The sequence below is a fragment of the Solanum lycopersicum genome, chromosome 10, assembly GCF_036512215.1.
Source record: "Solanum lycopersicum chromosome 10, SLM_r2.1".
In the NCBI taxonomy this organism is placed as follows: Eukaryota; Viridiplantae; Streptophyta; class Magnoliopsida; order Solanales; family Solanaceae; genus Solanum; species Solanum lycopersicum.
In genome coordinates, this window is record NC_090809.1 from 7596622 (window position 1) to 7622884 (window position 26263).

A 26263-nucleotide genomic window follows, 5' to 3' on the forward strand; every position below is an offset into this window, starting at 1 on the left:
AACCAATAAGAATTCAACAATGTTTTCTATAACTTCACTTTTCATCATTCAATCTACTCAAAATTCGTTGAATTAAACAAGTTGGTGTGTGGGTGAACTTATCCAACACGGAAAGATGTCACATACCTTGATAGAGATCACCCTCGACGAATTCCACTCGTAATTCCTTAGTGTTCTTGGCGAATTCTTGATCTTTCTCCCTTCTCCTTTTTCTCTTCTCTTTTCTCGAAGACTTAAGCGTGAATTTATTTTTCTAAAAACTGAACTAATGCTTATTTTTACCCCTAATAAACCTTTAGAATGAATTAGGAAATAGATGGATCAAAATTCTACTGTGCCCTTACTTAAATCCGAATTGGGACTTTCTTTGTTTCAACAACCCAACTTCTGGAAGGCATATCTCGCTCACACGATATCGAAGTCGTGCAACTGTGGCACTGTTGGAAATGTGTATCAAAGGGATTTCCAACCATAAAAAACTGACTCTATTTCATCCTGAGCTAGACGTTATGACCGTTTAAAAATGACCAAAACTCACTTTAGGAAATTTTCCAGATTTTTCCTTTTTCTTTCCAAAAGTAAAATTTTAGTTTCTTAGCTTATTCTAGGTTACTACGAGTCATGAGATGTTATAATATCTCCCCCTTGGGAACATTCGTCCTCAAATGAGATTTATTTCACTATGCTAAGAATAGTAACATCAATTTAACACTCAAAATCAAAAGCAAGTACAATATGTTTACACATAGTTTATAAGGTACTTAGAAAAGAATTAGTACCTTGATATGCATTCTCTCCAGATTCAAAGAGATGTTGATATCTCTTCTACATATTCTCTTCAACTTCCCAAGTCGCTTCTTCAACAAATTGGTTCCTCCAAAGGACCTTGACTAACGCAACCTCTTTTGTTCTCAACTTGCGAAGTTGGCAATCTAAAGTCTAAACCGGAATCTCTTCATAGGATAAGCTACTCCTTAATCCTAACATTCTCAATTGGCACAATCAATGAAGGATCATCCATGCACTTCTTCAACATGGAGATAAGAAACACCGAATGAATGGCTACTAACTTTTGTGGTAGCTCCAACTCATAAGCTACATTACCAATTATCTTGAATATTCTATAAGGACCTATATATTGGGACTAAGTTTCCCCTTCTTATCAAACCTCATAATGCCCTTCATGGGTGAAACTTTCAGATATACCCAATTATCTACTTCAAACTCCAATTGCCTCATTTTCATATATGTATGGAACTTTTGACGACTCTGCGCCATCTTCAATCTCTCTTTAATCACCTTCACCTTATCCATGGCTTGGTGAACTAGATTTGGTCCTCTCAACCATGATTCACCAATTTTGAACCACCCAATAAGAGATCTGCATCTTTCCTATATAGAGCTTCATATGGAGCCATTTGGATGCTCGAATGGTAGTTGTTATTGTAAGTAGGTGATCATCTCAATTTCCCTTCAAATAAATCACATAAGGACTCAACATATCTTCCAAGGTATGGATAGTACGTTCCGCTTGCCTATCTGTTTGAGGATGAAAACCGATGCTTAAGTTCACCTTCGAAGCCAAACCTTTCTAGAGAAACTTCAAACTAAGTAGTAAATTATGCACATCTAACTGAAATAATGGAGATCGGAACTCCATGAAGTCTTACCACTTCTTGAATGTACAACTTTGCATAATCTTCTGTCGAACTAGTTGTCTTTACCAGCAAAAAGTGGATTGATTTTTTCATTCAATTGATAATCACCCAAATTGAATCATGTTGTCTGCGAGACTTGGCAAGCATGTGATGAAGTCCATATTAATCATCTCCCACTTCCATTATGGAAGTTCTATATTCTGAGCCTACCTCTAGGCCTTTGGTGCTCTAATTTAACTTGTTGATAGTTAGGGCACTTGGCGACAAATCTGGCAATACCCTTCTTCATACGTTCCCACCAATATACTTCTCTCAAATCACAATACATCTTTGTGGAACCTGGATGAATGGAATATATGAATCTATGAGCTTCCTCTATAATCCTCTTATGGAGTCCATTCACCATAGGTACGCACAAACCTACCTTGATATCTCAATACACCATTTCCCCCTTATTCAAAAGCTAATACCCTTTGCTTATGACCATTTGCCTTTAATTTAAGCAAAATGGGATCATGGTCTTGCTTTCCTTTTATTTCTGACACTAACTATGATTCAGTCCCATTGGACACCACTATTATCCTTCTGCGGATTCCATTATTCGGATGCCTAAGCATGCAAGTCTATGCACATCTTTTGTTAGTTCTTCCTTCTAATCTTCTAGATGGGTGGTACTACCCATATAAACCTGCTTAAGGCATCAGCAACTACATTAGACTTACCTGGGTGGTATTGAATGCTGATGTTATAATCCTTGAGCAATTCTAACTATCTTCTTTGTCTGAGATTAAGCTCTTTTGAGTGAACACATATTGTAGGCTCTTATTATCAATGAATATATCAACATTAAAACCATACAAATAGTGACGCCATGTTTTCAAGGCAAAAACTACGGCAGCCAACTCTAAGTCATGGGTTGGATAATTCTTCTCATGAACCTTCACCAGTCTAGAGGCATAAACTATAACTCTTCCATTCTACATTTTCACACAACCCAACCCAACTCTAGATGGATCACATTAGACCGCAAAATCTTTAGTACCCTCTGGTAAGGTCAAAACTGGGGCATTGGTCAACCTTTTTTTCAATTCCTGAAAGCTTTTCTCACAAGCTTCAGATCATTGAAATTTAACTGTTTTCTAAGTCAAATTAGTGAAGGAAGACGAGATAGATGAAAACTCCACAACAAACCGTCTATAATAGCCAATCAAACCCAAGAAAATTCATATATCAGTTGAAGACGTGGGTCTAGGCCAATTCTAAACTGCTTCTATCTTTTGGGTATCAATCGTAATCCCATCACCAGAAACTATGAGGCCCAAGAACGCTACAGACTTAAGCCAAAACTTGCACTTAGAGACTTAGCATATAACTCTTTATCTTTCAATGTCTGAAGAACTACTCAGAGGTGACTAGCGTGATCTTCTTCATTCCTTGAATAGATTAGTATGTTATCAATGAATACGATAACAAACATATCTAAATAAGGTTTGAAGACTCTGTTCATAAGATCCATGAATGCTGCAGGCGCATTTCAAACCAAAAGACATGACCAAAAACTCATAATGCCCGTATCTGTTTCTAAAAGCTGTCTTTGGAATGTCACATCCTCTATCTTTCAACTGATAGTAGCCAAATCTGAGATCAGTTTTTGAGAAACAGGTAGAACCTTGCAGTTGGTCAAAAAGATCATCTATACTTGGAGATGATACTTATTATTAATGCTAACCTTATTCAATTGGCGGTAATTTATACACATCCTAAGGGAACCATTTTTCATTCTTACGAACAAGATCGGGGTGCCCCAAGGTGAGACACTTGGTCGGATAAAATCTTTATCTAATAGATCTTTGAGTTGTTCTTTCAACTCTTTTAACTCTTCTGGTTCCATTCTATGTGGCGAAATAGAGATAGGATGAGTATCTGAGATGGTATCTATGTCGAAGTCTATTTCTCTCTTAGGAGGGACGCCGGGTAGATCATCAGGAAAGACTTCTAGAAACACTTTTGATAACTGAAGGGAAGGTACCTCAGCACTTGTGTCATTAACTCGAACTAAGTAATAGATACACCCATTTGGAACTAACTTTCTCGGCTTAAGGTACAAAATAAAATGACCCTTAGGCACTGCTGAACTACTACTCTATTCTATTAATGCTCGTTAAGAATTTGAAATTTGAAAACTCGAGTTCTGCAATCTATTGATACATAATAGACATGAATCTAGTCCATACCTCGAATGACATCAAAATCTACCATGTCTAACTCTACTAGATCAACCATGGTATTCTTGTGATTGATAGAAATAGGACAATCACGATAGACTCTTTGCTCTAGAATAGACTCTTCAACAGGGGTAGATTCACCAAAAGGTTCACAAAGTTTCTCAGGAAGAATCTCAAACTGATTTGCAACATAAGGAGTTACAAAAGATAAACATTCACTTGTGTCTAACAAGGCATAAACATCAAAATTAAAGACTTTGATAATACCAGTGACAACATTTAGGGAAATCTCTTTCTCTTGGTGGCTAGTGATTGCATAGAGGAGGTTTTCCCCTCCACCAACCCAGAAGTAGCTCCTCCAGGAGCACCATGTTTGGTGGAGCAACTGATGAAAATTACACTCTGTTGCCCGAATTTCCACCACCCTAATTATACTTAGGAACTCTTCATGAAGTGACCCTCTTGACTGCACATGAAACAACCTGATTGGCCATCACGACACTTACTGGCGTGGTTTTTACCACACCTACCACATGTGGTAGCCCAACTATCTCCTTGTGCCACACTACTTTATAGGGGTTGTCTAGCCTTGAAGTGCTACGAATTCTAGCCATTATACTCACCTCTGTTTCTGGGCGCGGGTCCACTAGTAGATGATGGTGCATGCCTCTTTTGTTTATGAAATTGTAACCAATGCGAACCACCTTTTTGCTGCCCAGACTCATTCTTAGTCTTGTCTTTCTTGTACCTATACTCCACTATGCATCTCAGCATCTGCTATTCAACTTTCTGCACATAAACCATCAATCGGAATATGTCCATGTCATCTATCAGCATTACAACTCTGACCTTTTGCTAGATGCACGACCCAAGTCAACGACAAAAAATCTCATTCTGCTCCTCATATCCTTAACCATTTCTGGAGTATAGCAAGACAGTTGGGTGAACTTCAACCCATACTTATGAACACTCAAGGAGTCATGTTTCAAAGTAAGGAACTCTCGTACCTTTGACTCTTTTAGGGATGTGGTGCATCCTTATCTCTGCCCTCCTTCCACAGGTCGAACCAAGTCCTAGACACCTTTTTCAGTTGGTATGCAACTAGCTCGACTCTCTCAAAATCAATGACATGCATCACATCAAAAACCATCTTCAACTCTTCCATAAAGTTTTTTGGATCCTCTGTAGTGCTCGATCGGGTGAAAATGGGAGGATTCATTCTTAGAATTAAGCAAATCATCGAAGTGTCAACCTTCTCTTGTTAAGCTCCTCTCAATGGCCCGACTTGGTTAGTCACCGCTTGGATTAACATCTGGATAGCCTCCAAAAACTCAACATTGGTAATTTCCCCTTGAGGTTGCACTTCAGGTGCATTGTGTAACTCTTGTTCATGAGGTTCAACATTCATCCTAGTTGGACGAGCTCTTGCTGCTCTGAGTGGAGGAATGGTTATTTGAAATACGTGCAAGCACGAATTAGAGAGATATTTTTATAGATAAACTCTAACGCATGAAAAAAAGTATGAAAGAAGTGAGGGATTCCTCCTATTTTAGCCTACTAATCATAGATGTGGCGCGCTTCACACCAATGACCAATACTCTACAGGTTCAACTTCATAGACTACCTAGGACTCTTGAACCCTATGCTCTGATACCAAGTTTGTCACGCCCCAAGTCTACACCTTGGACGTAGACGGCATCCAATGACCATTGCTGGCCTTGAGCGAACCCTTGGTCTGACTTAGTTAACTTAGGGGAAGACTTAACTGAATGAGAAACAAGAATTGTTCTCACAAGGATAACTTTAAAATAAATGTCTTAGACAAAATGGCATTTAAGTCTCAATATAAAATATCTGAAATAAGAGATAAATAGAGACTTAAAACTGATCATCTGACTGACTATCGTCTATGAAGCCTCTATTATACTAAGATGAATGTTGGGGAAAACCCTTCAACATTCGACAATTGTAAAGACTAAAAGCAATAAAAGAGTCCTCCGAATGCAAGGAGGTTCACCATGACTTTGAGTGCTCAAGCAGGATCAACGAGGCACTGGATGCCAATCCTGGTTATTGCCTCTGCATCATAAGACGATGCAAGCCAACTAGCATTAGAACATTGAATTTAAAGTATGCGAGTTAAAATGTTAAACAACTTAAAGCTTGAAAGGAATAAGAAAAAACTTACCTTAGCTCTGCTCAAATCCTGAATTACTGAACATAATATAAGACAATAAAAGCATATGAAATATATATATAAAGATTTGTAGAACAGTAAAATAACTTAGTTCATTAAAGAAAATGCAATAACAAACTCAACTTTACTTATATATGAAACTAATATAGTTTCGGTGGGAGATTCTCTAACTGGCAACCATCATTATGAGCCTAAGCAATGGTCCAACATCTACCTCATGTTGCAAGAGGATCATCCTGTACCTTTTCGTTTGTATAGTTACTGAACTACTAAGTGGATCTACTAGTCTATGCTAAAAATCACTAAGAAATTACCTAAAAAGTACGACCCTTCTTGTGTTCATGTTGGCTACAAGGTTTATGGGATCTTGAATTAATAAGAAATTGTGTTCCCATTATCGGTGCTCAATACTACTTTCAAAATACTTGGCTCATATGTTTTAAAAACAACTTCTTTTCTGGTTTGAGGTAATTGCTCAAACTTGGCTTTAAAAGATCTCTGGTACATCATAATTTCTTGTTTACTAAAACTAGCCAAAGGCTCTATCTTCATTTCTTGCTCAAAATGTGAAAACATTTGTAAATCTTATGATCTACTTAGTTCCCTTATAACTTTTGAGAAATAAATGCAACTCTTTACTCTTTGCTTAACTTGTAACTTAATTCTTAGGGAATACTTAGTTCCCTTATAACTTTTAAGAATTTAATTCAACTCATAACTCTTTGCTCAACTTGTATTTTGAGCCTTAAAAACAAAGTAAAAATGTTTGTTTCAGAATCATGGAAACTTTTAGAACTTACTTTGACTTGTTTCATAAATTTTATACTTGACTCTTATCTTCTTTGACTATGATCTTAACATTCCTAGAATTTGATTATGGATTCAAGGTTCATGATCTCATGTTTATGGATGATTTCATGATTTTTAGATGCACCTTAAAGTGCTGGAATCAACTAAGAAATGTGGGTACATCACTTAGGAACTAGTACGAAAAGATGGGGAGTGAATGGGGCTCCAAGCGCCCTTGGCGCTCTGAGTGGCGTGGGGCGCCCAGAGCCTGACGGAAAGAATCTGTCCTGAGGGGATCTGACTGGCACGGCATGTCAGAGACTCACGGATAGAGTCTGTCTTGTGGGGTTCTGGCTGGTGCGGTGCCCCAAGGCCTGACTTACAAGCGTTTCGGCTTTTCTTCTCCGTTTTTCATCTTTAAACCCTCTAAATTTCCATGGATATTTCTCTAAACACTTAGAATCGCTAATACCTTCAATACCCAATAGATTAGACTTAAAAACAAACCCAGAAACACGAATAAAATCAATTAAAGGCATGTAACAACTCAACTAACAAGAATTCAACAATGTTCTTCTAGAACTTCACTTTTAATTAGTCAGTCTGCTCAAAATTGGTTGAGTTAAACAAGTTGGTGTATGGGTGAACTAGACCAACATGGAAAGATCTCACATACCTTGATAGGGATCACTCCCGACGAATTCCACTCGCAATTCCTTAGTGTTGTTGGCGAATTCTTGAACTATGCCCCTTCTCCTTTTTATCTTCTCTTTTCTACAAGCCCTAAGCGTGAATTTATTTTTCTAAAAACTGAATTAAGGCTTATTTTTACCCCTAATAAACCTTTAAAACGAATTAGAAAATAGATGGGTGAAAAGACTACTTTTCCCTTACTTAAATTGAGATTGGACTTTCTTTACTTTAATAACCCAATTTACGGAAGACATATCTTCGTCACAAGATATCGAAATTGTGCAAAGGCGCTGTCGTTGGAAATATCTTCAAAGTGTTTTTCAACCATATAACGAATTGAATCTAACTAATTTTGAGCTAAAAGTTATGACAGTTTGAAAATGACCAAAACACTCTTTCTTAACTTTGGGAAATTTTATAGTTTTTCCTTTTTCTTTCCAAAAGTGAAAAATTTTAGTTTCTTATCTTATTCTAGGCTACTACGAGTCACGAGATGTTATATTTGTCCAACCTGGTTGGTCTCCCTGTTTGACTTTGCATTTAGATTGCTTCTCAATTTTTAGCGTTTGTGACCTCTCCTTGAGGGTGCACTTCAGGTGAATTAGTTACCCTTTGTTCTAAAACATTCCTCCTTGTAGGACGACCTTGGAAAGCTCTTAATGGAGGCATGATCAACACAAAAACAGGCACTAGCACGAATTAGAAGAAACTTCGTAGAGATTAACTTTATTACTCGAAATAAATGTGAAAAAGTGGGATAGTTTATAAATGTTGTAGCCTCTTAATTATAGATGTGGCGAGTTCACGCTGATAACTATTACTCCACAGACATGACTTCATAGACTCTCTAGGACTCTTGAACTTAGTGCTATGATACTAAGTTTTTCAAAGCCCCGAGCCTACACCCTTGACGAGACCATACTCATTATTGGCCCCAAGCGAATTCATGGCTTAGCTTACTTACTCAACTAAATACTTAAACATAAGAAATAGTAAAAAAAACATATTTATGAATTAAACTTTGAATGTCTTTATAGAAACATTCAAACTAGCCAAGATACCTACTCAAGTGGCATACCAAAACATCTTAAATAAAAGACTAAGAACTATAACTACTCGTCTATGAAGCCTCTAAAAACAAATAGTAATGTCTGGACAATACCTACGAGCATCCTAACAACTAAAGTACTAAATAAAAATAATAAGGGATCCTCTAGAAAGAAAAAAGGCTCACCAACTGACTTTGAGTGCTCAATTGGATCAACAAGGCACTAGATATTTATCCTGGTTACCGGTGTCTGCGTCATAAAATGAAGTAGGACAATGTCATCATTACATTGAATGTGCGAGTATGTTGTTAGAGGAAAACTAAACATAACATAATCTTGAAATGAATCTGAAAAGAACACTTACCTTGCTTTACTCAACTCATGAATAACTCAACATAAATGAAAATTCAATCATCAATAGTAGTGCAGTTTACACAAAGCATTAAAACAATAGGTAGCAACTCAATTTGTTAAATAAAGCAAATAACATCTCACTTTACATATAAAGAAACATAATATTGTGGGAGTTTCTACCATCACAATAAGTCTATGTGATTATACATCATTCTGCACATGCTGCTAGAGTTGTCCTATACTTTGTCGTCATATAGAACGCCTCAACTAACTGGATCTACTAGTCTATGCTAAAAAGCTCTAAGGAATCATCTAAAAAGTATGATCTTTAAACCCATGATGGCTACCTGATTTATGGAGACTTCAGTTATTATGAACTCGCGTCCACATATCGGTGTTCAATACTACTCTCAAGATACTCAGCTCATATGTTTCAAAAGTGAAATTATTTTTATATTTTAAGATAATTACTCAAAAAATAGATCGAAAGCTCTCTTGGAAGTCGATGTTTCCTTTCTTGTTCAAATGTGAAAATGTTTTAACTCTTGAAAATACTTAGTTCCCATATAATCTTTGAATAAATAAAATTTACTCTTACTTTTTACTCAACACAAAACTTAAGTCTTAAAAAAAAATTAATATGTTTGTAAAAGACTTTTAGAAAATTCTATGAACTTCACTTGACTTAAGCCTTAATCTCTTAAATTGAGTCTTAACTTTCCAAGGTTCATGACCCCGTGTTTATGGATAATTGCATGATGTTTATATGTACCTTAGAGTGTAGAAATCGACTATAAAATATAGGTACGTTGATAAGGAACTAGTACAAAGAGAAGGGGGAAAAGTGGGAGAACTGTCGTCCGTGACGCTCTGGAGGCGAACCCTGAAATTTCAGAGCTTGGAGTGGGGTTCTATGGCTGGCGTAGTGCCCTAGAGCCAAAATTCGGAGGCTTTGGGCGCTCTTGGAGACATGGTGCCCCAACCCTCTCCCACAAAAATCCCAAATTTACTTCTTTGTTTTTCAACTTTAAACCATCTAATTTCACTTGTTATTTCTCCAGACACTTAGAATCGAATATGTCATAAATTTATGCAAGAATCAACTCGAAATCACACCTAATTTCATGAATCAATCTCAAGAAATTTCAACAACAAGAACCCAAATGATTTCAAACGGTTTATCATCAAGAGCTCATAATTTTCTTTAAAACTGATACAACTTCACTAAATTGAATCATGATTGGCGCATGTGTGAACTAATCCAACACTATGTGATCTCACATGCCCTTTAGGGATCACTCCTTGACGAAATCCACGATCTTAGCTTCAAGAATTTGATGATTTTGCTTCTTATCCTCTTTTCTCCTCTTCTTTTCTCTTCTCTAAAGCCTTAACTCAATTTTCAAAACCGTAAACAAAGTTCAGTTTAGACCCCTAAGTGATTACCAAAAATGAATTAAAATAATTGGGTTAGAAAAAGACCAAACTACCCTTTTAAAATCAAGTTTTGACTTTTATTAACTAGACAACCCAACTTCAATTGGACATATCTCTCTCATACGAACTCGAAATTGAGTAAACTCGGCGGCATTAAAAAATAATTACAAGATCTTTCGTACTCATCCTGAGATATGAGTTATGGTTGTTTGAAGTTGACACATAATTCAAACTTAACTTAACTTAACCAATTTTCCAGATTTTCCATTCTTCCCAATTTTAAATCTTCCTAATTCTTTCAAATATTGAGGTGTTACAATTGATCTGGACACTATTGATATGAGTGTAACACCAATTTAAATAGGATGAATTGTTCAAATCTAACTTTGTAGAAACAACGTGAAATGTTTCGAGAACACTATTATTAGAAGTGGAAGAAGGAGCTGGAGTTGGTGGACTTAGATATTTGTGGTACGATAAGTCCCACATCGAATTGAGGTAAACATTACTTCATTAGCTTTATTAATGATAAATTAGTAATACATGGTTCTTTTTCTTAAATGAAAAATTTGAAGCCTTGAAACTTTTCAGAAGTTTAAAGTGCTTGCTGAAAATGAAGTTCGTTATTAAGTTAAATGCTTGCGGACCGATTGAGGTGGTGAATACAACTCACTAGAATTTGCAGAATTTGTGATGGAATACACAACTTACACACCTCAACAAAATGGTGTCTCTGAAAGGAAAAATTGCAGAATTCTTGATATAGTGTGAAGTTTTTTAAAGACAACTAGACAAGCAACTTCTTAGAAGATTTTTGGGTAGAAGTAGTTCATTGGAGCATACATATATTGAATAGATACCTTACCATCTCTATTCGAAATAAACACCTCATGAAACTTGGAGCGGGAGTAAACCAAATATTTAGTTTTTTTGAATTTTCAGGTGTATAACATATGCACACATTCCAGATGCAGCGAGGAAGAAGCTAGATGATGAAGGTTAGAAGTTAATTTTCCTTGATATTAGTGATAAATCAAAAGCTTATCGTGTGTTCAATATTACCAAGAAAATAGTTATTAGCCAAGATGTTAATTTTGATGAAGAAGCAATTTGGATTGGTGCGATAATAGTTCATTTCAACATATTCCATTTTCCGTTGAAGATGAAGAGGAACCAGAATGATCTTTGGAGATCAGTTCAAAAGCAAGTCCAACATACAAGATGTCGGAGATGTTAAACATGACTCTGGTGGTGCACATCTCATGTCCTCAACATAGCAGAGGTGCACTAATCTAGATGGGAGATTATGTAGTATATGGGATTTATAAATCTTGAAATATAGTTAGTCACTTTTCTTTATTTTCAAACTATGATCCTATATCGTTCTTGATGTCATCAAAGATCTAAAGTGGAAGCAATCAATGGATGAGGAAATTAGAGTAATTGAAGCAAATAACACTGGGGAGTTGACAAATCTCCCAGAAAATCAGAAAATCATCGCTGTCAAGTGGGTTTACCAAAAAAACTGAAGAAAAATGAAAAGGTCGACAAGTACAAAGCTCACTTAGTAGCAAAAGTATAAGAAATAATATGGTGTGGACAATGAAGAGGTGTTTTCTCATGTTGCTCGGTTAGATACCATAGTACTGGTTATTGCTTTGACTGCTTAAAATGCTTAAAAAGTCTTTCAGTTGGATGTGAAGTCCGCCTTCCTACACGGTGAACTGCAAAACATTTGTTTATTAAACAACCTCTTGGATATTTGAAATATGGTGTTGAGAATAATGTGTTTAATTGAAAATTGTTTTATATGGACTAAAACAATCCCCAAGAGCTTGGTATAGTCATATAGATGCTTATGTTTCAAAGGATGAATTTTGAAAGTGTCCATATGAACATACCCTTTACATAAAAAAGAAGGGTGCAAGGGTCTTAATGGTATGTTTATATGTGGATGACTGAATTTATACCGAAAGTGATATAGCTGTGATTGAGGATTTTAAGATGTTCATAATGGTTGAGTTTGACATGTCGAATGTGGGTATGATACATTATTTTATTGATCTAAAAGTAAAGTGGTATGTTGATGGTATTTTTATTTCTCAAAAAAAGTATGTGCAAGATATTCTGGATAGATTCCAGATGAAAAATTGCAATTTTGTGAGCATACTAATGGAAAAGGGTTTTAAGTTCATCAAAGAACTTAAAGGTAGAAACAGTGGCGAATTTAGAGTCAAAAAGTAGGGCACCGGCATTCATGGTCTTTTCGTAAAATTAGATATTTTATATATACATTTACTAAAATTTGTATAATATTATATTCTAGCACCCATACTATAAGAAGTATAAACTGTCCATATGGTTAATTAATGTTGAGCTATCGACCATGAGGATGAAGGATCAATTCACACTTCAATACATCTTACTTGGTGCACCCATGTTCGAAAAATCCTAGATTCGCCTCTAGGTAGAAAGGTGGACAACACTTTATACAAGCAAATTGTTGGAAGCTTGATGTTATTGACAACAACCAGGTCTGATATCATGCACGATGTAAATCCCATTAGCAGGCTCATGGAATGTCCAAAAGAGATGTATCTACAAGCTACCATGAGGAATTTTCATCGGATGAAAGAAACTGGAGATTTAGTTGGTTATTCCGACAGCGACTATGCTGGAAATGTAGAATATAGAAAAAGAACATTTGGATATGTTTTGAATCAACCTATTGTAACTTTATCGACTATTGAGGTAGAGTATGTAGCAGCAACATCATGTGTTTGACAAGCTATTTGGTTGAGGAATATCCTTGAAGAGCTTTGTTTTAAGCAGAAGGGACCAACACTTATTCACTGTGACAATACATCCATAATTGACCTGTCAAAGAATCAAGTTCTACACAGAAGGAGTAAATATATAGATGTGAGGTATAACTTCTTGCGTGATCTCACCAAGGATGCAAGATCAGGCTTGTCTATTGCAGAAGTGAAGAGCAAGTTAATTACATATTCACAAAGGCTTTGATACCCGAGTCATTTCTAAAGGCATCTCCAACCCAAACATCAAATTTACACAAAATTTGATGCCAATAACAAATTTGGTTTAATCTTCAACCCACTGCACCAAATTTTACACCAAAAAGAATCTTTTTCTCTCTCTTTATTATTACATTATTATTTCTTATTTCATTTATATTTTCTTATTTCATAAAAAAAATTCTTTCTAAAACAATTATCATATATAATTCATATTATTTCCTTTTATAATCGTCTAATATAAAATTATTTTGTAACATCATTTTATATAATATAAAATGCTAGCAAATAATACATTATGCATAATAATGGATAATACAAATAAAAGTGTAATCATTAATGAAATACAATTAAATAAATATTACATAATTGAAAAAATATTTCTAATTCTACATAAATATTCAGCTTTCAAGGATACTACGGTGCTCCCGTAAATGTCCTACTAATTCATTATGTAGTTCAAAATGAGTTTCTTTGTCCTTGATTTTTTTGTATTGAGCTAGAAATTGTTGAAATTGATAATTTTCATCTATTGTGATTTCTACAGGAGTTAGACCTTGATGTGAGGCCAAACATATTTTTAATTATTATTTTTCTCATATTTATTATTTATATTTTATTTTTTAAGCATTAATTTTATGGGTCGTTCTAAATAGTGTATTTTATTTGTAAGAATAAATTGGCGTAAAGTTAAAAAAATTTGAAATAAAAACGAATTAAATATGAAAAATTAAAGAAGAAAATCAAACAGACAGCTTAATACATTAAATTGAATATAATAATACATAAATATATAAGTTGCGAATTGCGCAAAGTAAATTTGCAAAATTGCAACTGCTGCCACGTGGACAAGTTTGAAGATAGGCACGATTGGAATGCAATACATCACGCGGAAAACAGAAAGGAATTTAATTCCTTTTTTCTTTTGGTTTCCTAATTTATTTTGGACTTAATTATTTTTTTTAGGGTTTACTACATCTATAAATAGTATATACAAATAATTGTTGGAGGCATTTAATTATAGGGGAAAATCTAGAGGATGTACTTTGGAAGAGAAATTCGTTAATACTTTTTAGGGCTCTTTTCTGCTTGCTTTCTTAGAGATTATTAGCTAAAGCACTTGTTTTGGCGCTATAGCTACGGATGAATGTTGATTATTAATAGATTTTTGAATTAAATTTTAGCTGTCATTAAAAGTTACTTCTATATTCTTGTTTTAGAATTTCGTGCTTGATGCCCATGACATAAATCTATTGTCTAATTTTAAAATCGAGATACGAGAGGTTAGATAGACCAAAGAATATAGAGAGCTCGATTGACCCATTAGATTGAGGTGATTTGTATTGACGAGTAACGCCTGGACGAACAACATGCTTGGTTATGAAATAAGATGAAATATAAATTTTCGCCAATTAGTTTACTTATATCCCCACTGAACGATATAGCTAGGTATCTAATTGGAGTAGGCAACGAGAGGTGTGGAGCTCGACTCATACAATTAATCCTATAAATCAGTAACTTGACAACTAAAATTAGTTCTAAGCCAATAATATGATGCATGAAATTCAATATATGTTGCATCCCTGGAATTTTCCAACCATTGTAAGTAATTTTATTATTTTTATTTCTATATTCTTTTCTTTTGGCACTCTTATGTAAATAATTAGACTAATATAATTTAGTAAAAATATTTAATTGAGAAGTCCTTTGGGATGGATAATCTGGTCGCGCAAGTAATATAGTGGCTCTTAAAAAATCAGATTATCGATCCCAAAGGACTTGTCAATTAACTATTTTTATTAATTATACTAGTCTAGTTATTTACTTAAGAGTGTCACAAGAAAAGAATGTAGAAATAAAAATAATAAAATTACTTACAATAGTTGAAAAATTCCTGGGCTGCAACATATATTGGATTTCATGTATCATATTTTTGGCTTAGAACTAATTTTAGTTGTCAAGTTACTCGTTTATAGGATTAATTATATGAGTCGGGCTACACAGCTCTTTTCGCCTACTCCAATTAGATACCAAACTACATCATTGGGCGGGGATAAGTGAACTAATCAGCAAGCATTTATATTTCATCCTATTTCTTAACCAGGCAAATTGTTTGTCCGGGCATCAATTCTAAACACAAATCACCTCAATCTAATGGGTCAATCGAGCTCTCTATATTCTTTCGTCTATCTAACCTCATTTCTCTCAATTTTAAGATTAGACAATAGATTTATTTCATATTGTAGAAGTAACTTATAATGACAATCAAAAATTGATTCAAAACACCATTAATAATCAACATTCAATTCGTAGCTACAACCCAAAACAAAGGTTTTAGCTATTAATCTCTAAGAAAACAAGAAGAAGAAAAGAACTTGAAAAGTATTAACGACTTTTTCTTCAAAAGTACCTCCTCTAGATTTTCCCCAATATCAAATGACTCCAATAATTATTTGTACGGACTATTTATAAATATAGTAAACCCTAAATAAAATAATTGAGTCCAAAATAAATTAAGAAACCAAAACCAAAAAGAAATTAATTTCCTTTCTATTTTCCGCGTGAGGCATTGCGTTCCAATATACAACTTAAATATATATATATTATTATACTAGGTAAATTTTGCCCATGTAGACACGAGCCCAACAACTTTATGGATTTTACTTGTTTTCAAATTTGTAATTTATCTTTATGAGGCAAATAGACCTTCAAAATACTAACAAATGTCTTGTATAATTTCATTATTTTACAAAAAATATAAGTGAAAATAGTCCTTTTCTTCTTAAGTCTTATATGATAGTACAAGTAGATTTCACATTTGAGTTGCACCTTTTTAGGCTCTTTATCAAACAAACTCTTTACAATCAATAAACAATGAGTCATATACATGATAAGTTTGGCTGTTACAACTCAACAAACTCTTTAATACCAAGGATAAAATCAAGAAGGTCGAAGAACTTGTCAATTCAAAAGTGGGAAAAAAGAACATAACAAAAGAAAGACAGCTCACTACAACATAGAATTAGAAAGAATAAATATAAGTGCTCAATGAACTTGTTACCGTTTACATTTCCATGCTAGGTCACTGTTTAAGTATATATAACAGTTATATCCATATTGAGTTTCAACTTTGCTATCTCAACTATATTCTCATTTGTTTCATTTTTGAAACTTACAATCTCAGGAATATCTTATTGACTCCGAAGCCAAGAAGAAAGACTAAGGATGATTAAAGTGGTAACAACCTCCTCTATTTCCATTCAAGTTTTTTTACTACAAATGTATATCAAATATGACCCTTTGTTTTCTTTCTTTGCTATGAATTCACCAAATCTAACTTTTTCCCCTGTTAATTACCCTAGATTTCTCCGTTGATGCAACAAATTCAATATAAATGAATGACTTTAACACGCACCTTACCAACCAAGGATAATAAAAAAGAATGTGCTTATAGATAGGATAGTCATTGATTATCTGTAGGGATTTGGCATCAAGTTTCCTAACCTACCTAAGATACAAAGATTAAGCAACTCACAACAATGAAACTCAACTTAAACTCCACAAAATCATACAACTAATAGAAATACTTGAGGAGATAACAAACCTTCAAGAATTATTCAGCCAAAAGTATATAGGTTCATCAAAGTTTTAGCTCTTTCAACGGCCCTTCTTAAAGTACTCCAGTTGAACTTTTTTTAGTATTGAGAATAAGCTAATAAGAAGACAAAAGATATAAGGCAATAAAGTTATTGATCTCAATAGAAAATTAGTGATTGAAAATGACAAGCTCAACTAATAAAAAACTATCAAGCTGAATATCTAACACGAGATTTGCCTTATAAATGAATGATCACCCTTAGTTGTATGAAGGATTTACTGCAAGAAAGTACATTAACTCAACTAAATAGTTAAATCAATGTATTCAGTTAAATCAAAAATAATGTAAAGCCTTACAATCAATAGTATCAAGTGACTGGAACAGGGAAGATAAGCTTGTTTCCGTACTCTTTCCCTTACTCTTTCCCTTAATTTTCCTCTTACTCATGTCATTACACTTACCCTGAAAAGCAGGTTCACATAATTCAAATGCATCCTTCACAATCTCATTCATGATGTCTTAACGACTGAAAAGAAGAAGACATTTAAAAATTAAGAATCTAAGGCATTATTTTTTAGAAGACTATATCATAACTTTTCTGTTTCTTAAAAAAAGATCAACAAATGAAAGCAGAAGAAACGACTAAAATGTTATCCCACACACCTTTCAGTCAATATAGGGCTATGTTGCTGCTCACTCAACTCATTGGACAAATAAATTGGACAATTTAAGGGCACGATAAATGGTAATTACCTCATATAGTTTTCTTTTAGATATGTTTTATTCTTATTGGTTGAACTTTATCTCGAAATCGATTCCTATATTGTGGTGACAAGTTTTCCTTTTTCCTTTTTTTTATTTGTACATAGTAGTAACTGAAAAGGTCTCGGAAGAAAATTCCTCAAAAGTAGGAGAAACTAAACCAAGCTTTCTGGCGTAGCCATAGTAGAGTTATCAAGTTGATCACTTGATCTATTTAGCACAAAGATACAAATTGTATTACTAACTTAGACACCCAACCTGAGTATTCCAATCCAAATAACTCTTAATTCCTGATAATTATACTTGTTTAAGAACATACAATTTAGTAATTGTAAAATGAATTTAGTTTTTTCTACAATTTGTATCAATCAAATATCATATCTAATAGTTCACCTTAAATGTATGAAATTAGTGCATATCCATATGAGTATATGGAAGCTTAGACAAACAAAACAACAGACTTATTAGGTTTAAATACTCAAATGGAAATATAAGTGTCATGCGACAAATCATAATGACATTGTTAACATATTGCAGTTTCTATAAGCTCAGAATGAGTATAGTTTCTTATAGCATAGTTGATAGAAGTTCTCTAATCAGGATGCTAGACTTGTTTTAAAAGTTGGGAGAAAATAACAGCGGCTATGTACAAATTACATTTTCTTAAATTTTTATCAAGTCATAAGCACAATTTGCCATACTGCCTATAATATCAATATTTAAACTCGTTTTTCTGCTTTGCTCTTTAGATAATCAATAAAATTCATATTGTAAGTAATAATGTGAAATAATTGAAATATGTGTAAAGCTAATTCGACAAATAGCAATATTTTTTTTTATAAAAGAAAATGAAAAGTGGGGACAGGAGTGGTGGATGATGAATGTGTGTACATACTAATGGACCCCTACCAAGTTTGGAAGAATGGATTGTAGCCATGGCCATGAGTAATTCTTACTTATCTAGGTAATAGAGTCCCTCAAAAGGTTTTTTTCTGCTGAAAATATTTGTCATCTTAATGCCAGTCATAACCAGTTACTTTCAACATTCCATTTATATGCACTAATCATACTTTTTCAGAAATCTTATTTAATGCAATTTCATCTCTAATGTTACTTAGTATTTACTATACTATAATCTATAATCTATACCTACACACACACATATATACACATACATATATGTCAAGACACTAAAATAGAATAGACACGCATGAAAAGTATGTATTAGATTGTGATAATACTATCACTACTTCTAGTAAGAACAATACATCAATGATTTGCGAAATTTCAGCCCATTCAAAAATCAAGAAATGCCTAATCCATATTGCGAAAGTAAGAAGTTTGATAGGAAAAATAATATTAAACATCCAATTCATTTAAGTGATATAACTATGGTTGTGAGATCATGTTTCCATTTATACCAGCTACTAATAGTTTCTTAATTTGTCTAGATACATTTCTGTTAATTTTCTAGTAATTTTCCTCTTCATCGGTAGCAAAACAATAACTTTGTATCCTTAAACTCCTCAAACACACCCAAATCTTCTATCAATCAAAATAGAACAGAACAGGGTTACTGGAAAGACACTAACGAAGGAGATAAAATGAGGAATGAGAGAAAAAGAAATCATAATAACGAATAGGAAAGGACATACATGTAGCCGAAGCCTTAATTGTAATAACTGCAAATTCTTAACTTCACCCCGCACCGTGAAAAAATTGTAGAATGAATTTAGTATTTTTTGTAATTTGCATTCATCAAACAATAGTTGTTAGGAATTCTGATAAACAAAAGTTTACCAGAAAAGAAATATGGAAAATGAGGCGGAAATATTAACAGTAGAAAGAGAGGTGAGAAAAGAAACAACATAACAACAAATTAACCATACAAAACAAATTAAAGTGGAAAAAAACAAAATAGGAAAAAAGAAATAGAGAAGAGAAACTCCTCTTTGACAACGTGACTTGTCATTCCTTTTTTTCCCTATCAGAACCAATAAGAAATACACAGAAGCTCTTCAATTTGTATGCCGACAATCCAAGAAAGAAAAAAAAACAAATAAACAAAAGGGTTACATGAATATGCTTAGGAGCAATTTGGGTTGACTTATCTTGAGTAAAACTACCTCATCCTGGGTTGAAATGGTAAATAGAATCACATTACGGAGATTCCATATGTATTAATAAGTGGTATAATTCTTTGAATTCAGCCATGTGAGATGAGAGATGAGCTTCAGAACCAAAAAAGACTCCAAACACAAGAAAAATCAAACATCAAAAAAACCTAGAAAATTAATTCAGATGGGGAAAACCCATATATGAGCAGAGGAAGTTGAAAAGAATTTTGATAAAGAAAATCAATCTATACATGTAATAAAAGACAACCAAAATCTATTGCATGTGAAAATATATGATTTTTTCATATATGAGCAGAGGCTCAAACAAACACAAAACTAATCAAAGATACAAACTTTGAAAGGGAAACAAAAAATCCATTTAAGCACAGAAATGAAATTTATAAACTACGCCTATCCACCATTTCTATATTAAAAATGAAATCCAATTTCATTTTTGTTTTCACACAATAAACAAGCAGAGAGCTTTAAAAAAAATTAAAAAATAGTTCTTACATTGGAAATAGAATCCAATTGACGCACAAAACATTTATTCCTTCTAATTCATCTCTTATAAACCTCCATACCACACATACCCAAATCAAATTTCATATATTCACACACCTAAATCAAACTTAATCACCCAACTTAAAGGATAATCCAGCATCAATAAGAATCTCAAATGGAAAAATAAGGGAACATTCGCACAGCCAGATCAAATTTGGAACTTCAACTTTGATGAAAAGAAAGATGACTGAAAAAAGCTCAATTGAAATAAAACTCACCTGCTCTTATCAAATAAAACTAATAAAATCACATATCCGTCATGAAACAAGTGCCCTCACAAAAATAAATAGTTCACAAATCAATTCAAAAATATTGAATATAAATTGAGGACATCATATCAAGAACAACTCTCTCACTCACATATAAAATTCATTTGTATGCACAAAGAACCATAGGCTTACCCATTATGTACATCTCCACTAATTAAGCATGCTTGAATAAAATCAAATAGGGCTATAACGGGTCGTAATGTAGGTTAGGAGACGAGTAGGAAAACTATATAATAGTGACTTACACTTCCTTTAGCACTTTGAAATTTAAGACTTCATCACCCATTATTTCCTTCGCTTTATTTTCAGCCCTCTCTTGAACAATTATTGCACAAATGATTCTCATCAAGGTAACCTTTTCTTTCATCTTTTTTTCTACATCACATTACTTCAAAGAGGGGCTTTTAAGCACTTTGTAACTATTATTAATTACCTTTTCATTCAACCATCCCCATCCCTTTTTCTCAGCATTGATAATTAGAATAAGTCTATGCTATAATGCTCAAGGAAGCAAGGTGCAAAAACTAGGGACTATAAATAGTCAAGGACAAAATATGACTACCAACAAAAGGATACAGACTCAAAAAGACATACTAGTGATATAATATCTGAAAAGGCTAAAATTTACCAGACAAACCAAAGAAAATCTATTGTTATCTCCTAAACAAAGCAACACTTTTTATTCCGCTTCAATAACATGCAGGCAAGTTCTAGATTATGATGCAAAACATGGAATAAATAAATTCTCACCATACATGGCATAAGTATCAATCAAGATAGACCAATTTCACTTCTAAAAGATATAGGATCATAACAAACTACAAAATAAAATAAGTTATATACAAAATCACAATCATGAGCTTAGATGTAAACAAGTATGCAATTTCCTTATCAGTCAAGATTCACAAGAAAGTAGTACTCAAAAATTAAATCTAGATAGCAAGTATCACACCACTAAAAAGGGTCTTGTTCTTTTCTCTAAAAAAAATATTCCTACAAAAATTAAAAGACATTCGATTCAAAAGGGACTATCCTTAGGAAAAGAATCAAAAACAAAAGCCAAGGAACTCATCCTAAAAAAAATAAAGACTCAATAAAACAATAAAAATTAGGAATTTATTTTTCCACCCCACACTTAAAAAGATGTTATGTCCCCAAAGCATGAAATAAAATTTAAAACAAGGGTTAGAAAAACTCTCTCAGGCCTTTAGGCCTGGCTAGTAGCATGTTCTCTCAATTTTTTATCACGGGTTATCATCCACACTTAAGCTCAAACGTGCTCCTTAGCTTCAAATTTTGGATACTCAGACTTATCCAAAACCTGTAAAAACAAACCAAAAAAATGATACTGAAAAAATTTAAAAGAAGTTACACTATAAATTGGGTTGCCTCCCAATAAATTTTACCCCTAACTTTGCATCTATTTTTCTACTACTCTCGGGGGGGGGGGGGGGGGGTTATAAAGATGAATGAACCAAATAATATATGTTGCATCTTGTACTTCTTGGCCCTCAAGTGAGGAATATTATTTTTTCTACGTGGAATGTAGGGGCCTTGTTCTTCATCAATACACTCATCCATTAATTCAGATATTATAGAAAAGTGTTTTAAATGAGATTCAAGTTCCCTCTGTTGATATCTTTGAATTGAAGCCACGTCGCGGTGACTCAATTAAAAAGAATTAGTTAAAATAATTTTAAAACGGGTAAAAAGATTTTAGAAAGGGAATTAAAGGGAAAAGGATTGAAGGGAAAAGAGAGTCGCCACCTAATTTTTTAGGAAAACTAGGAAACTGATTAATTATTTAGCTTAAAAGAGAGTCTAAGAAACTAAATTGATTCTAGGTAACGGGTTCAAGTTATTCCGAAGGGTTAGACATCCTTCGAAATGCACAATTGTGGTTCCCGACTGAGTTTATTTTTTCATATTGAGCAGGAGAATTAAATATTGTACAAATATAATAAACATGCAATACACACAATAAAATAAAATAATAATATTAACTTAAGGTTTGTCTAACATCAATATATACAAAATAATGAATTGAAAAATATAATTCGAAGTCCTTTTGAATAGCTTCAGGGAAACAAGTCTTGGTTACTTGTAAACACACTTAGTAAAAGCGTTAATAATAAATAAATATGAATAAAGTTGAATACATGAAATAATAACTTAAAAATAAAAACGCGTCTTATTGACATGAGAGACCTTGGAAATTGACGATAATTTCTTTATCGGCAATTTTAACTTGTAACGATAACAAATATTGAGAGATGAAAAAAACTAAAATAAGATAATAGTATGAACCAAATAAACAATGCAACAAAGATAATGAGAAAAATAACATGATATAGAAAAATAAAATATTCTTACATAATCATATGAAATTAACAAATAACGATATAATATAACCTTTATAACAAACTAATAAAAACAAGAGCACCACAGTTCGCTGGAAATTTTTAGAAAGTGAAATGTAATAATTTTAATTAATCTAAAATCATATAAACAAAAATAAAGCAGCAACTATTGGATGAAGCAAGTAATGAGTCAACAAATAAATAAATACAAGCAAAAATGAAATGACCCAAAAGTTAAAAAGAGGGCAAAGTAGAGTAGCAAACCAAACATTTTTATTAATCAAACAAGACAAAGTTTCTATGGAAAAATAACAATGGACGGAGTTTGAACCCCTCCGGCCAGATCTGAAATGTAGAGAACAAACAAAGTGAAGTAGTAAAAAGATAAAACAAAGAAGAATACCCATTTGCCGGAATCAAGTTGTGTTGCTGATTTGGACTTGTGAACTCACTGATTGTGTTCGCCGGAGTTGGCGTTGCTATTTTTTTATGTTGGCCGGCCAGTGATGGCATTGGTTGGATATCCATTTCACCGGCAATGTAGCTGGAGTCGAGCTCGCTTGAGACCTACAAAGAAACAAGTAGAAAATACAAAAAAAAGGGGAAAGGGGTAGGGTTCTGTTTGGTTAGCTGTACGTGAAGGAACGGGGTTGGGTTTAGCAGCGATTTGGTGGCTGGTTAGAACTGAAAAGCGATGAGGCTTTCACCGTAGATGATTTTCATGGCAAGAATGGACGCAAATAAAGTGATAAAGGGTCTGGTTGTTTGCAAAAGCTCACTGAAAAAGGAAGATAAAGGGAGGCTGGGGTTTAGTTTAGTTGTTGTTTGCTGGCAGTTTTGGGAATTTGAGGTGGTGGTTTGGCCGGGAGTCACTTGTTGTTGTTTGCTGCAGCTAAAGAGAGCTGCTGACAACAGCAGCGAAGAGGAGAAGCGTTGGGTTAACTTTTCACCAGAAAAAATGGAAAAAGAAATGGGTTAGAGCAACCGGGTCTTTTGGGCGGTGGACTTGTCGGATTTCGGCTGAACTTTGGTAACTTGCTGGAAAATATGAACACTAAAAAGAAGTCTTTCAAGACCAAAGGAAATCTGAAAATTACCACTAACATTTTTATCCACCACCTAACTTAATGGACAAACATTTCTTTAAGTAAAAATAACTTAAATACATAATTATAATTTTTATATTCTCTAATTTTTCTTACTTTTTTTAAATATTACATAATTTCTTATTTTTTTTATTTTAGTGTAAGTTTTTAGATATATTACACTCTCTTCTATAATACACATTTACCAATTTTAATGCCTATTTTTTCTCCATTAAAACACTCAACCTCTTAAATCAGTTTTTGAATTTTAAATTTTATCCATTTAAACACTCAACCTTTTAATCAGCTTTTTGATTTTGAATTATTAAATTTAATTAAATTTAAATAAAAGAACAAATTTTGAAATTTTGAATTTCAAAATTCAAAAAATTAGGAAGCAGGGTAACTTCCCATGCATTCTACCGTTTTGTTCTTACCAAAGTCAACTTTCACTTATTTTTTTTTCCTTAATCGTCTTCATTCGACTATTTCTTCATAATTTTGAATCTTCTCAACCCAGCATATTTTTTTATTTTCTTCTTTTTATTCTTAATCCATATTCGACTATTTCTTCCTAATCTTGAATCGTAAGAACCCAGACCTTTTTTATAGTTAATCCATCATCAATTCGTATATTCTTCTCTTTTTTGTTTTTGTTAATTACATCATAGTAATGGATCCGTCAATTAATAGAAGGATATATGATATTAGTAAAAATTTTAAGGAATTAAAATTGTCTCGGGTTAGTATTTTGGTACTTAAAACTGTTGTTAAAATTAGTAAAAATTTTAAGGAATCAAGTGTGCTTGCTGATACATTTGAATAAGTGTGTATAGTGTTTTAGATGGTGAATTGATACATGAATTTGTTGTGTATCATAATATTTTATATGTATCATGAAGTTTTGAAAATTGTTATAATGTATCATTCAATAAGTTTAGTAAATGCGTCATCAACTGTGCTTGATGATACATATAGAATCAGTGTGTACAGTGTTTAGTCAATGCACTGATACATGTAGTAGATATGTATCACATGTTTTGCGTGTAGTATGAATTTCTGAAAACTGATATCATGTATCAGTAAGGTATTAGTTGTTTAGTTGATGTACTGATACATGTTTTGAAAATTGTTATAATGTATCATTCACTAAGTTTAATAAATGCGTCATCCATTGTACTTGATGATACATATAAAATTAGTGTGTATATTATAGTCGATGTTTCTGATACATGTATTAGATATGAATCACATGTTATAATGTTTTAGTTGATTCACTGATACATGTACGTTGTCGTTTGTCAATGTATTTGCAGGATGAAGTAAAGACCAAATGAGTAACGCCAAGTGGGGAGATGACAATGATTTTTGTTTCCAAGATTCTTTTATTTTATGTTGTTAGGACTTAGGAATAGGAGAGATCCAATGACAAGAGGAGCATGAGTGAAAAATAATTATGTTTTTTTTTAGTTTTGTTACTTTTTGTTTTTAATTGCAGTAGCAGTTTCCCAGATTATGAAAAAAGTAATACAATACAACAAGAGCAGAAACTAACGAGTAAATATGCATTTATATATATTGTCCTCTTCTTATTGCTCTTTCAATTAGTTCAAACCTTTTCCTCAACTTATGGCTTACTATGACAAATACTTGTATTCTGGGTAGACCAATACACATAAGAAAACAAAAATTGATGTCGCCACCTACAAAGCAAAAAATTTACAGTAACAAGAGGCTGCCTGTCTGCTGCTGGGTTGTCTAGGGTCGTACCTTAAAGAAAAAAAAATTGAGATTTCGTAGAGCAAAATTAAATTTCGAATAATGTTTCACTGTCGAGTTGTACAACTGATTTTTTTGGGACTAACCTTGCTTAAGAAGCTTGCAATTGAGGACCCACATCTGTGTTTCCACTGACGACTAAATTTCTTTCCGCCATGATTGTTCATAAAAAATGTTTTCAAAATAGATGATATAATTTTGATTTTCAAAATTTGAAATCAATATCCAGTTACGTGCTGATTTTATGGTGATTAATGATCTGTTACCTTAAAATTAAGCTGTTTTAGTAACA

The 26263-nt window shown here is 33.2% G+C and overlaps 1 long non-coding RNA gene across 3 annotated transcripts; it reads right to left on the reverse strand.

Moving 5' to 3' along the window:
* Window positions 1–207: 207 nt before the first annotated feature.
* Window positions 208–26106, reverse strand: LOC104649553 (uncharacterized). 3 transcript variants are annotated; one of them, XR_011211980.1, is made up of 5 exons: window positions 23511–26106; window positions 17042–17561; window positions 8797–8860; window positions 6072–6097; window positions 208–5962 (listed from the first exon to the last, which is right to left on the reverse strand). It is a non-coding gene; the product is annotated as an uncharacterized lncRNA (long non-coding RNA). The 3 variants fall into 3 exon arrangements; XR_003243961.2 differs by having other exon boundaries at window positions 17042–17497; window positions 23511–26099; XR_743476.4 differs by lacking the exon at window positions 6072–6097 and having other exon boundaries at window positions 17042–17497; window positions 23511–26096.
* Between the last annotated feature and the right edge of the window lie 157 nt (window positions 26107–26263).